The sequence below is a fragment of the Nomascus leucogenys genome, unplaced genomic scaffold (genome assembly GCF_006542625.1).
Source record: "Nomascus leucogenys isolate Asia unplaced genomic scaffold, Asia_NLE_v1 001035F_58655_qpd_obj, whole genome shotgun sequence".
NCBI classification, from domain to species: Eukaryota; Metazoa; Chordata; class Mammalia; order Primates; family Hylobatidae; genus Nomascus; species Nomascus leucogenys.
Genome location: NW_022097270.1, coordinates 18984 through 32626, shown reverse-complemented (window position 1 = coordinate 32626; position 13643 = coordinate 18984). Strand labels below are relative to the sequence as shown.

Below are 13643 nucleotides of genomic sequence, written 5' to 3'. Positions count from 1 at the left end.
TATATAGCATTTACATTGTATTAGGCCTTCAAAGTAATCTAGACATAAAGTATTCAGGAGGATGGGTTTAGGTTACATACAAGTCCCACACCATTTACTAATAAGAGACTTGAACATCTTAGGATCTTGGTATCTCAGGGAGTCCTGGACTGAGTCTTCGATGACTATTGAGGGAAAATTTATAAATCCAGCATGTTTGTGTTTACTATGTCTCAGTTTGTACTGGAACTAACTTATTAGACATATTGGACAGAGCTCAAGTAGACAAGGAAAATTGTCCACCAGACTTTTTTTCCTTTTCATCGGGGCAAATAAAAATAAGAGAAAGAAATTCTCACTTTTTTTTTTTTAATTTTCAGAAACATGGATTAAGATGCCCTGCGAGTCTTCCAGAATGAGCTCATTTGTTGCATTTGCATGAAATACCTCATAGACCCGGTCACCATTGACTGTGGGCACAGCTTTTGCAGGCCCTGCCTCTGCCTCTGCCTCTGCTCAGAAGAAGGCAGAGAACCAATTCACTGCCCTTTGTGCAGAAAAATCTCAGAGAAGCCCAACTTCAACACCAGTGTGGCACTCAAAAAGCTGGCTTCCCTAGCCAGACAGACCAGACCTCAGAACATCAACAGCTCAGACAATATCGGTGTGCTCCATGAGGAGACTAAGGAGCTTCTGTGAGGCTGACAAGAGATTGCTCTGTGGGCCCTGCTCTGAGTCACCAGAGCACATGGCTCACAGCCACAGCCCAAAAGGATGGGCTGCTGAGGAATGCAGGGTACGTGATGCCTCTAAGGCAGTTTGAATTATGTAGAATCCCAAATAAGAACGATGAGGGCCTATGATAATGATGGTGATGAGAATGCAGATGGTGGAGGTGGTGATAATTCCATGTCAATCATGACACATAAATGTGTCCTTTCAATGTTGCTGACTAATTTGGCACTTTAATCATAGCTGTGTTGAGACTTCACTAAAGGAGGTTTCCTTAGAAACGTTGTTCAAACATATAGAATGGAGCTGTGGAGCAGGTGGCCAGCACCAAGAACACTGTTCAAAGTCAGATTATATAAAAGCCAGTTTTAGAAAATTGATGATATTATCTGAAGGGTCCTTTAAAACTCTCTATTATGTTTCTATCACTTTTCACATCCAAATTATTAGAACCAAATGTGTTTAATTTGGAAAAATCTGACCACTCCACTCTAACTTAATTTATGTTTCTTTCAATTACAGCCTTTTTTTTATTGATAAGGGGATGAAATCTACTATACTGTCTTCATTATTGCTAAGCTTCTTGCTTCTTTTGCAGGAGAAACTTAGAAAGGAAATGGACTATTTATGGAAAATCAATGAAGAGACACGAAACAATCTAAATCAGGAAACTAGCAAATTTCATTCGTTAGAGGTAAAAATGAAAATGTTTTCTTTGTTTTTATGCAAATAAACACAATGTTAGCTTATCATTTTTAGCTAAATTCAAACTACCAGTTGAAAGATAGTGATTTCATCCCAAGAAAATGTAGTGATTTCAATTGATATAATAGGAGTTGCAAACAGAGAAGCCCACACAAGCTACCAAATTAATTCTAGTATATTGGATAAACGGCATTATGTGTATTCTAGTTCAAATTTGAAGGTTGGTATAAACCTTTTCAGACACTGCAGATGAGACAACATTTCACTAAGATTGGGTGTGAGGAAGGTGAAAGAAAGAGAATAGTATATAGAGTAAAAATATGGTAAAAGTAAAAAAAATACTGCATAATACGGTGTATGGCTAAATGTTTTTTAACATGTAGGCGAATCAGACACGGAAAAATCCTAAAAGAGAGATTAATAGAGGAAATAATTGACTCAGTAATACTGTGAAGAAGTGTCACAGTGACAGAAACCAGGAGTCTTTATATAGGTTAGATTTAAAAAGGGAGAGAGAATAGGAACATTGAAAAAGATGGACAGAAAAAGATAGCAAATGTTCAAGACTCCTTGCAAGAGTGAGGCAGAAAGTTTATAAGTTGCTTGATTACACCTAGCATATAATTATTTGAAGTTTTCTATTGAGAGTGAGAACATGTAATCCTTTAACCAAACGTCTCTGCAGCTATATGTCATTAAGGAAGAGGATAATCAGTATTCATTATCAAAGGATGCATATATTTCTCGAAGAGGAGGAGCAACTGCATCTGCGGGCACTGGAAAGAGAAGCAAAAGAGCTTTCCAACAACTACAAGACAGTCAAGTGAGAATGACCCAACATTTAGAAGGGAAAGACATGTACAGAGAGCTGTGGGAGACATGCCGCATGCCTGACGGGGAGCTGCTCCAGGTTTGGAGGGAGGGTCCATCCTCAGAGACAGGAAGCCTTTGCTGGACAGTGCTGCCAGGACATGCAAATATCACCTGCATATGTCACTGCTCTAAGCTAAGTGACACATGCTGTCTGACTTCCACCATTACGTTTCTCCATTCACTTATTACTGCATACTTTGGTAATCTTTGGGAAATTTTTGCCATTTTAGCTGATAGCATATAATAAAGTTCTCTTCAATATAATTTGGAGTACTATCCACACAGAGAGATCATCCAAAATCATTAGAACTCTAGGCCAGGGGAAGGGGAAGGTTATAATACTCCATTTACATGCCCTAGTTCCTCCTCACTCTGATCTCCCAGAGAGCAGTGATTTGATGAAGACATTGAGGGGTTTCCACTTGCCTGGGCAAGATTTCTCAAAGCTGCTCATCAATGTCCATGTACTCTGTTTCTCATATGGTTCTCTGTTTTGTTTTAATAGTTGTCATGTGTGGTCAGAGCTTTCCTTGGAAATAAGATTAGGAAATTAATGACACTGGAAACCTAGATATCTTTGCTTTACTCCACCATCTCTTGCTGAGCTCCTTTCTTCTTAATGCCCACTGATGAAGCTTTTTATTGTTTAGTTGAGGTTCTGTTAATTAATGTAGGATTGAATGATCCTTAGCAGGAAAAAAAAGATACACATTATTAAAACACAAAACAGAAGGAACAAGAGTATGAGAAAAGATGCAGAAGGAAAAATCTCTCATAATTTACAATTACCTTTTATTTTTTGGCAGGATGTGGGAAATATATCAGCAAGGTGAGTACACTAAAAACAATGCTATTATCTGAAAAATTTGTTCTCTTGTGAATGAAGGGATGTATACATTTGAGTACTAACATCGTTGTCAGGGGCTGTTTCCAATTTTGTTTCAAAAGAAGGCTGAGGTCTTCTTCTCTTTTGGTCTGGAAAGTTTTTTCATCTTAAAAATTTTGTAATGAATTAAAATATACATAAAACAATTTGCCATTCGGAAGTTTGTTCTCCCGATCCATCCATCCTGACCAGCCATACCCCACAGATCTTAATACAAAAATTACTCTGAGGAATCATAGAGACATCTTCTACTCTAGAGGGGTCAGAGGTTAAAAAAAAAAAAAAGACAGAGGGAGGAGAGAGATTCCCTAAGGATGGGCTGAGGAGGGATGTTTTGTCCTAAAAGCATCAATGACCCGGGCCTGCCTCCATCACCGTACACCCAGTTCAAGGAAAGACCTCAGGAAAATGGTTGCCTCAGGACCCTCAGCAAGCAGGGTTCTCAGGCTGGAATTAGACTCCTTTGATTTGCACAAAGATTAAAGCCTTTTGTCTCAATGAATATTCTCTGTTAGACACTGACTAGCGTTAGTGACAGCTGCAGACTGAGGTCCCAAAGGTTTTTTGTCTGAGTTTTTCTGCTCTCTGAAAATTCCAAGAATTTCTGCCTACCCTCAGGGGGTGTGATGGGCAGAGGGGGGCAATGACTTTTAATGACTTTAGAAGTTGTATAATGTCTGAGGATAATCATATCTGGCGAAATTGGGTGTTTATGGAAGTAAAATTTAGAAAAGTAACATCCTTATGGCCCCTAGAGTGTGGCAATAAAATGTACAACCAGTTAACAAAACGGGCAGAATTCTGAGGAAACATCTTATGTAAAATGTGATATCTTTGTATACTGTAATGATTAACTCTGGGCTGGAACTATAGCTGAGGCCATTTTTTTTTGCAGGACTGATTTGACACAGATGCAAAGCCCAGCCAGTGAACCCAGAGCTCACTTCATGGCACATTACTGGAGTCCTAGATATGCTCAACAACTTCAGAGGTAAGAGCCAGCTGCTTGGCAGTCTAGCCTCAAATTATTTCCTTATTGGGTCCTTGGTTGAGGCTTTTCCCATTTAAGTTTTAGTTTTCATGTAGGTAATACATACTTTTCCAAACATGTGCATCTTCTCTACCTGCATAGTATATTACAATGATCAAAACTCAATTTCCTGACTACAGTTGATGAAATGTAAGAAAGATACACACTTTATCTGGCAGAATAGAAGGACAAAGATATTCAGATCATGTGTTATTGAAGACACTAGTTCTCATGGTGGCATCAGTATTCTTATTTATTCAATTTAATTCATTTTGAAGGCTTAGATTTGGCATACTGGTTTAATTGTTTCTATTCTATGTGCATTTACATGCATTCACAAGTAACCTTTATTATGTACAAAATCAGAACATTTTGATCAACAAAGATGACTAAATATCCATAATCAGGACAATTCTAATGCCATCGATACATCTCGTAACAAGTGAAAGGTGAGGGATCTGTGAACGTGGCTGAACCATGTTAGGCCCATTCTAGAGAGCAGGTCTAAGTAGGCAGAGGGCAGGAACCCAGAGTAGATTGAATCAGGAGCTAAACAGATATGTAAAGCCAGAGTATTCTTTTCAGAAACTTATAAATTTTACTTGTGTCAATTTCTACCAATTTTTTATGTTTTGAGACTATAACAGGCATTACTTAACATTCCAATAATTCTCACATCGCAGCAAATTGATGTCTACCTCTTGATGATCTTAAAACAAATAATACAAGATTTTTCTACTGAAGAAAAAAAAAACATTTTAGATATGTCCTGAAAGAAACTAGGCAGAGATAGACATTAAATCATTACTTCGCCCAGTGATATGGTCACATTTTTTCTCTGTTTTTTAAGGAATAATACATAATTGTATGTGCCGTAGAGGTGTAATAACATTTCATCTTCATGGATGCATGGGGCTAAACTCTCTTGCCTTCCTTCTTTCTGTATTTTCTTGGAAGAAGAGCAATGAAGTGAATAATTGGGCCACAGAGCCTCTGTCTCACATAGAACTCACTAATATAATATTTTTTCCTTGACAGTGGATAATGCTCTGAGCACAGAAATGATTCCTTGCTATATAAGCCTTTCTGAGGATGTGAGATATGTGATATTTGGAGATGACCATCTCAGTGCTCCCATGGATCCCCAGAGAGTGGAGAGCTTTGCTGTGTGGGGAGCGCAAGCATTCACCTCCTGCAGGCATTTCTGGGAGGTGGATGTGACTCTCTCCTCCAGCTGGATTCTGGGAGTCTGTAGAGATTTCAGGACTGCAGATGCCAATATCGTTATTGATTCTGATGAAACATTTTTTAAATTTCCTCAAAAAGGAGCAACCACTGTAGTTTCTCCACCAACTCTCCACCTTTAATTCAGTATGTGCAAAGGCCTCTGGGTCGGGTTGGGGTGTTTCTGGATTATGATAATGGATCTGTGAGTTTTTTTGATGTTTCTAAAGGTTCTCTGATCTATGATTTTCCTCCTTCCTCCTTGTCTTCCCCTCTGAGGCCTTTCTTTTGCTTTGGTTGTACATGAAAAGTTGGTTTCATGATGATTTATTGTGACCTCCCATATATGAGGCAAATAGTGTCCTAAGACCCTACGTGTGAGAGCCTGTGAGCTCATTGTAACTTCATGGAATGTAATTACTTTATGGTTATAAATGGGATAACCACCTTGAATGTGTACATTTGTTAATTAAGTTATTTTAATTAATAAATTATTGTGGAATCTTTACTAGAACATCAATAGTTTTTTTTGTACTAGTTTTGTTGAGATTCATTCACTTACCGTGCAAGTCATGTTCTAATGTATTTAATTCAGATATTGTTAGTATATCACACTTGTGCAGGCGTCAGAGCTCTCTACTGCCTGTGCACTTTTAACACTTCCAGAAGAATCCCCATACACATTAACACTTATTCTCCATTCACCCTCCCCCATTCCCTGACACCACTTAATCTACTTTTTATGTTTTTGCATTCAGGTAAATAAAATCAAGAGTATGTTTTCAGTTTGTACACACTGTAAATCACTTGTCTTAGTTGTATATTTGAACCAGCCTGGGGTAGAATAATGAAGTGGTGGATATCTTATCTTACAAAGAATAAAAAGCGTGCTTATTTTCTTTTTAAGTCTGAGCAAGTTAAGTTGACCTCACAGACTTTATTGTTTCTCAACATCCTAGTTATTAATCACATTTCAACTCACACAACAGTTTTTCAGTGCCGGGTTGCTCTGCTATTACATCTTCTATGAATATATCATATCAGATTTTAATATTCAGAAAACTCTTATACTTATTACTACCAGATTGAAAATTCCAAGGGGGCAATGGCAGTATTTGTCTTCTTTGCTAATATGTTACAATTATTCAATGCAATTTTTAGAATAGATCACACAGTAAATAAGATGAGTAAATGGATAAGTAGAGGAGTTAATATGTATAAATATTATTCTAACATTAAGAAACTTTTCCAAAATATAAGTAACAAAATAGGATAGAACATACTAATGAATATCTATCAAAAGATAAGAAATAAATTGATTTTCAGATTCATATCAAGATAACACTATTATGTTAGGGTTTCAAATAATTGCAGCATAATTTTTACAGGGTTGATTTCAATTGCCTTAGGTTTTTTAATAGAAACAATCGAAAGAGGAAGCTTCCTATATAAGATGATGGGGAACAGGAACAGGACTTAGAATACTGGAGGCTGTCCTTATTTAAACTGACATATAAATTTAATTACTTACTAAGCATAAAGTGGTATAAACCTTCTTATGCAGTAGAAAGAACAAACTTTGTTTACATTTTAAATAAGAATCCAGATGATAGAGAATGGAAAATTCCATAAAGAATGTAATAGCTACGTTCCTAGCGCACCGGCTTATGTGCTCTAACAAAGACCACGAATTTGAAATGATTCAGAAGGTGCATTTCTCTCACATGTTTGTACCAATATAGGAGTTGGTCAAGAAGAAGACTGCATCTTCAACAAGTGAATTTTACCTCTTTGTGCAGGAAACTTCCATTTATTACCATGTCCCATGCAGCAGGAAAGCCAGAAGAAAAGTAGGAGGGACAAGAGTATTTGGCTTTAAGAAATACCTGGCGTTTCTCACAATGCTTTCATTCCTGTCCTATAGGTTCAAAATTAGGCAGATGGGACACTAAGTGGTAATGTATCTGGGAATGCTGTTTACACTCTAAACCATATTTATTCTTATCATTTGATTCAGAAAACAAATTAAATGATTGGCACAACTGAAAATAACCCAAGAGATTTGTTCAATGAAACAAGGCTGAACCTCAACCAAATAGATAAGCTGCTGCCTAAGGTTAGCACCAGTTGTTAGTGATTCAAGAGTGAGTAAACCCTGCTTTTTACCACTGTCGGGTGTCCAGTGCCGTTCTTTTTAGAGCCTGGCTAGTTGAGGGTTATGTGGCAAGAAACATCTTATTTATATTTTAGTCCCTAAATGAACGATTTTGATAGGAATGATTCTCCAAATTTCAAAGATACTTATCAGAAAGATTCTCTTATTCCTTCACTCTATATCACGTAGACTATAATAAACTGTCCCTCTTCTCCTCCACATATTTCATGCAGAACATTAGGAGTTAGCAGAGAGAAAGCTTATCACCAGCTTCTTTTGGACTCGCTGCCTTTTTCCAAGTGATCTGAGAATAAAATTATTCACCTCAGGGCTCCAACCCAGCACTCCTTTTTGATTTTCACCTAGGTTTTGTGAGCTTTTCTGTTGATGCTAAAACTCTATGCAAAGCCTCATAATTTAATTACATTATTTGTTGCTAGATTTCAAGGAAATATTTATTCCTGACATTCTTCTAATTTAGCTCACATTCACTTTGGCAGGAAGACAGAATTAGCTACTTTATGATCACTTAGTATTTGACTCTGATTTTGGAAGATGAAAAAGTTTTTGTGTCTATTTACCATATTTTCTTAGCCATTTAACCAAGATAATCTTATTCTGTTGATTCTCCTAGAGATACTTAATTTATTTATTCTCTTCACCTGTCAGAATTTATGTTAGAATATCACCAAGACTTACTTACAATCGAAATAAGTCTAAGAGGACCACAACAACATTGTCAATCATTAATACAGAAATCTTGAACTTCCTGAGATTTTTATCTGAAAGAAGTTATTTATCAATAGCCTGGTTACAGTTTTTTTTAATACAAGAATTTTCACTCTTCTATAGTACAAAAAGTAAAAATTGATAAAGAGAATAACTTGGAAAAAATTAATCTAACAAAAGTGAGACACATTCTTGACTAGCACTTTATTTCTGTACTAAATTTAGGAGACATGTAAATGGCAGGTTTCCTAAGTGAAATAAGACAGACACACAGACAAAAATACTTCATGGTCCCACTCATATTTGAAATCGATTTTTAAAAGTTCAATACATTAAAAACGGTGGTTACATTCGTGGGAAGAAAATAGTAAATGAAGGGTAACAGTGGTAAAGGTGCAGTAATGTAGAATAAATGAATCTGATGTACAACCTGTAGGTATATTAGATAATCTGTATTGTTTTTGGGAAATATTCTGAGAGACTAGATTTTTGGTGTTCTTATAAAAAAGAAGCACAGCTAAGTGATATGATCGATTTGTTAATTTTCTTCATTATAGTAATCATTTCCTTATGCACATGTATCTCGAAACGACATATTGCACCTTGAAAATATAAAATAAAACAAATTAAAAACGAAAGGTAATTTGTATTCTTTGCATGTAAGCCGAAGATAAGTTGAAGACTGGGGTCAGTAATAACAATGTCTTTGCTGAATTAAGAGAATTCTAATAAAAATTTTTAGTTGGAGAAGGTATCTGGTATTTAAATAAAATTGATCTAAAGCTGGTTACGAGTGGCCATACTTATAATCCCAGTGCTTTGGAGGACCAAGGCAGAAAAATACATGGAGGCCAGGAGTTTGAGATCAGCCTGAGGCAACATAGTAAGACCCTTATCTCTACCAAGACATAAAAGAAATTAGCCTGATTGGTGGTGTGCCACTGTTGTCCCAGCTTCTCAGGAGGCTGAGTTGGAGGATTGCTTGAGTCCAGGAGTTATAAAACTGCTGTGAGTTCTGATTGTGCCATTGCACTCCAGCCTGGGAACAGAGTGAGAACTTGTCTCAAACAGCAACTAATTATTTTTGGTAGGCATTTTACCTGAAAGGTATAATTTCTTTCTTACAATTAAATCCGCATATGTCTAGGCCACTATATCAGGTAGAGCTTGTCCTCTAGTGCTTATATCTATAAAACAAGTAGAGACAATTATAAGGAGGCTTCTAAGCAAACAATTTTTTCTCATTCTGGACTTTGAGTCTTAATTCTTTAGACTAATTTTGTCTCAATAGTTGATATCACCCTGAACTTATTTGTCCAAACACCAATCAACTGAGATTTTACAAAACATATACTCATAGGATCAATACGTTCTTATGCCTTAAAAGTCTCCAGGCATTGGAAGGGATACTACCAGTGTGGAACTAGGGCTTCTACCGCATTACTGAAGGAGCACATTTGAGACTCACAGCACTGTTTGCGGAGTCTGTTAACAGGTCTGGACAATGAGTATGTCAGTCTAGATAATTCTGAGGAAGGCTTTCTGCCTTGTTATAAGGAGGATATATTCACTGGAGATCTAGAACGAGTTCCCGGTCAATCATTCCAGCATTTAGTTGCTGTTTTTGTTAATCCCGCACTTTGGGAGGCCTAGGCAGCTGGATCACTTGAGGTCAAGAGTTTCAAGACTGGCCTGTTCAACATGGTAAAACTTTGTCTCTACTTTAAAATACAAAATTAGCAGGGGGCGGGGAATATGGTATTAAGAGGGTAGGAGAACATACGTAACATGCCATTGGAAGGTGAAAATTCCTAATATTCGAGAACATTGTTGAGAACTATGTTTAATTCTTCACTATAGAAAGATTTACCTTTGAATGACATTAAAATTCACTAGAAGTGTGAAGAATATAGTTAAAATGTCACATAAGTACAACAGTCTCAACAAAGTGTTCTAAAAGGTTAAAGTACGTATATGAGTAGAGAGGAGAATAAATAAGAGTTAATTAATTAGACTTTATTATGTGAAAGACTTTTTCTAAATTCTTCATAAATAATTGAAGATATAAATGACAATAATTAAAGTATACAAAAAATAAAAGCATTAAAATAGTGAACATTTAAAAAAGGGTAAAGTTGAAATTATTTATTTTTAATCTCAAAAATCAGAAAGTGATTTATCAATGTCCTAAAACTTAAAATAAAACAAACCAATAAGTAAAAGAAGCCAGGTTTCCGCCGGGCTGGGCGGAGCTAGGGTTCCCTGGGGACACAGAAGCAAGAAGCAGGGACTTGGTGCCACCAGGCTTTCCCGGACAGAGCCTCCGCCCCTGCCCACGCCTCTGGCCACCGGTGTGGTGCTGCTGGCTTGGACTGGGCCGCAGGGTGGCGGGGCGCGCTGCATGACCCGCACGCTGTCTCATCCTAGAACACAGGTCTAGGAGGACCGCTGACTACAAAGAGTTCCAGGACTTCTCAGTCTGCCCGACACCCTCAGCATCACTGGGATGACTCTTTCTCATTTCCGGACCAGGAGGAGCATGGCGTCCAGGGCGTGGAGAGCGTCCTGGAAGAGGGGCGTCCTGGAGGCAGTGGGGCTGCTGCAGACTCTGGTGCGGCGGGGGCTGAGCGTTTGAGAAGGCGCAGGAACTGACCACAATGGGCTAGACTGGCCTTAATGTCTCCTGTACCACGGCTTTTGTGGATTACCGTGGTGGCCTTAGCTGAGTGCCCCAAATTGACGTCAACTGGCAGGACAGGGAAAGGAACACAACCCTATCAAGCTGCACAGGCAGGAGATGCCCCTGGCCCATGGGGACAGTTCCTTAGATACTGGCTTCAGCCTTGCACTTCCTGCCTCAGCATCACCTGGGCTGTTATTTGAGCTTTAACACAGATCTGGTGGAAACACAGACTGCCAGGCCCTGCCCCTGGAGTCTTTCTTTGAAATAGGCCTGGGATGGGGCCCAAGAATGAGCAGAGAACAGGTTTTCCTGGTGAGGCTGATGCGCTGCCCAGGGATCCCACGTTGAAGACAGAGGGCTTTGAGGTTTTCATGGCTGATGATGGCCAGGAAACCTTCTCAGTAGGCATTGAGACCAGCAGAGTCCAGACCCCGGAGAATGTCTCAGCTGGACAAGGCATCACAGAATTAAAGTGAAAATGAAGAAAGGAGCTGAGGATCTGTTTCATGACTTTCTGCGCTGTTTTTACTAAAGAGGCTGTCTGGCCCAGTCAGGGCACGCTATCACACCAACTACTTGTTGAACTATGTCCTGGGTCTGACTTCAAGGACGGACGTGTTAGGGTTGAAGCCATATGAAGGGTCGAACCGATTGCATCAGAGCCCTGAGCTAGCAGGGGCAGGTGTCCACGCGAGGGCCCCCACCATGGGATGTCGCCAGAGTGGCCACTTACAACTCTGCCTCATGCAGACGCTCCTGGAGCGCCCCTGCCAGGAGCCCTTGGGGAAAATTACAGCTTGAGTTGCCTCCGCTCCATGGCCAGAGCCTGCAGAGGCTCGGGACTGCGAGCTGTCTGCGCTGACGCGGCTCCGCGTGGCCCGGAGGACCGGGGCGCCCTGGACCACATGGTCAGGGATGACCACCAGCCTCTAACAGCCCCGGCCGTGGCCCTCGCGTGCCAGACCGTGTGCCCGAGTGCTCCCTGTGCGTGGGGAAGAGGCGGCTGGCGATGCAGGAAATCCTGGCGGCTCAGGAAATTCTGGCGCGCGGCGGGGGATGGGAAGGCGGGCGCAGGAGGCGGGTGAAGCCAAGGGACAGAGCAGCACAGCAGCCCTACCAGTGGCCATGGGGCTCCTGGGGAGGGCTCCCCAAGGCTGGGCCTCGCCACCTGCCCTGCTGCCGGGGTCCTGGGCTCTGCCGACCCCGCCCGGCGGAAGGCCAGCCTCCCTGCCCCTGCGGCGCCTGCGGCGGAGCAGCTTGAGTCGGGCATGGTGCCTGGGGTCCGCCTCAGCAAGGCGCCCGGCGCCCACCTTCCAGCCCCAGAGGCCCGGCGCGGAAGGGCAGCACCAAGGTCAGCGGCCACCTGCGGAATACCCAAGAGGCCTTAACAAGGTGGTCAAGGAGAGAAACCGGAGGCTGAGGAGGCCGAAAAGAAGCGCCAGGCCAAGGTGCAGGAGAAGCGCCGCCGCCCTGGAAGAGAGGACGTGAGAATCCGCGGGCGTTGACACCGGGGTTCGAGGACAGGGTGAGGCGGCGGGGCTGGGCACCATGGCAGCTACGGGACCACCAGGCGGCGGGCGTTTCCACGCTGTCTTTCTAGGATGCTCCCCAGGGAAGGGGCTGGGGGAGCACACATGATTCGCCTGACACCAGCCACCCTAGCCATCATACCGTAGTGGGCATGTTGCCTAAAAGGCTCCCTTTAGAGAACCTCAATTAAGATTTGTTTTAAGATCAATTTATGAGGCCGGGCAGCGGTGGCTCACGCCTGTAATCCCAGCACTTTGGAGGCCGAGGCTGGCGGATCACCTGAGGTTGGGAGTCTGAGAGTAGCCTGACCAACATGGAGAAACACCCGTCTCTACTAAAATACAAAATTAGCCGAGCATGGCGCACATGCCTGTAATCCCAGCTACTGAGAGGCTGAGGCAGGAGAATCGCTTGAATACGAGGCAGAGGTGGCAGGGAGCCAAGATCGCGCCATTGCACTCTGGCCTGGGCAACAAGAAGCCAAAACTCCGTCTCAATCAAAAAAAAACCTCAATTTATTAAAGGGGTATTTTCTGTGTAATTTTGTATTTTTAATTGTTATCCAATTTGCCAAGTTTTCAAAGTGAATAGGGCCCCTTGTATCAAGGCAGTTTTACATAACCTTGCCTGAAGACCTTCATTTAAAATACGTTTCTAGGCAATAAATGTTTTATAGATTCTGTAGGAGTTTACACAGAAATCATGGGATTCTCTCCTTTTTGGCTGTTTGTTTTGGTCTTTTCTTCTCATTGTGGGTGCACGTGCACAATGGATGTTTTCATTAGTTAGATTAAGTAATGCCAGATATTTCTATTTGATGGAGGGATTGATACATTCAAGCCACATGATCAAGTGAGAAAGAGATATCATATTTTATTGTATCTTTTTAAAAAGTATTATCCATACAGTCATATATTGGGGAAAAACATTTATCGTAAAATTAATAAAACAATGCAGAGATAAGCATGTATGTATTGCTAGAATTAACTCATTTTAATCAAGGAGTTTTTAGATAAACTGGATACAAATCTTTAACATATTAAAAATAGATATGAGGAAAACGTGTCATTTGATAAAATGCGGGAAATGTAATAGACGATTACCAGAATACAAAATT

General features: G+C 40.6%; 1 pseudogene; it reads left to right on the top strand.

Moving 5' to 3' along the window:
- Positions 1 to 363: 363 nt before the first annotated feature.
- On the top strand, positions 364 to 5914 carry LOC100595490 (annotated as a pseudogene).
- Positions 5915 to 13643: the final 7729 nt, after the last annotated feature.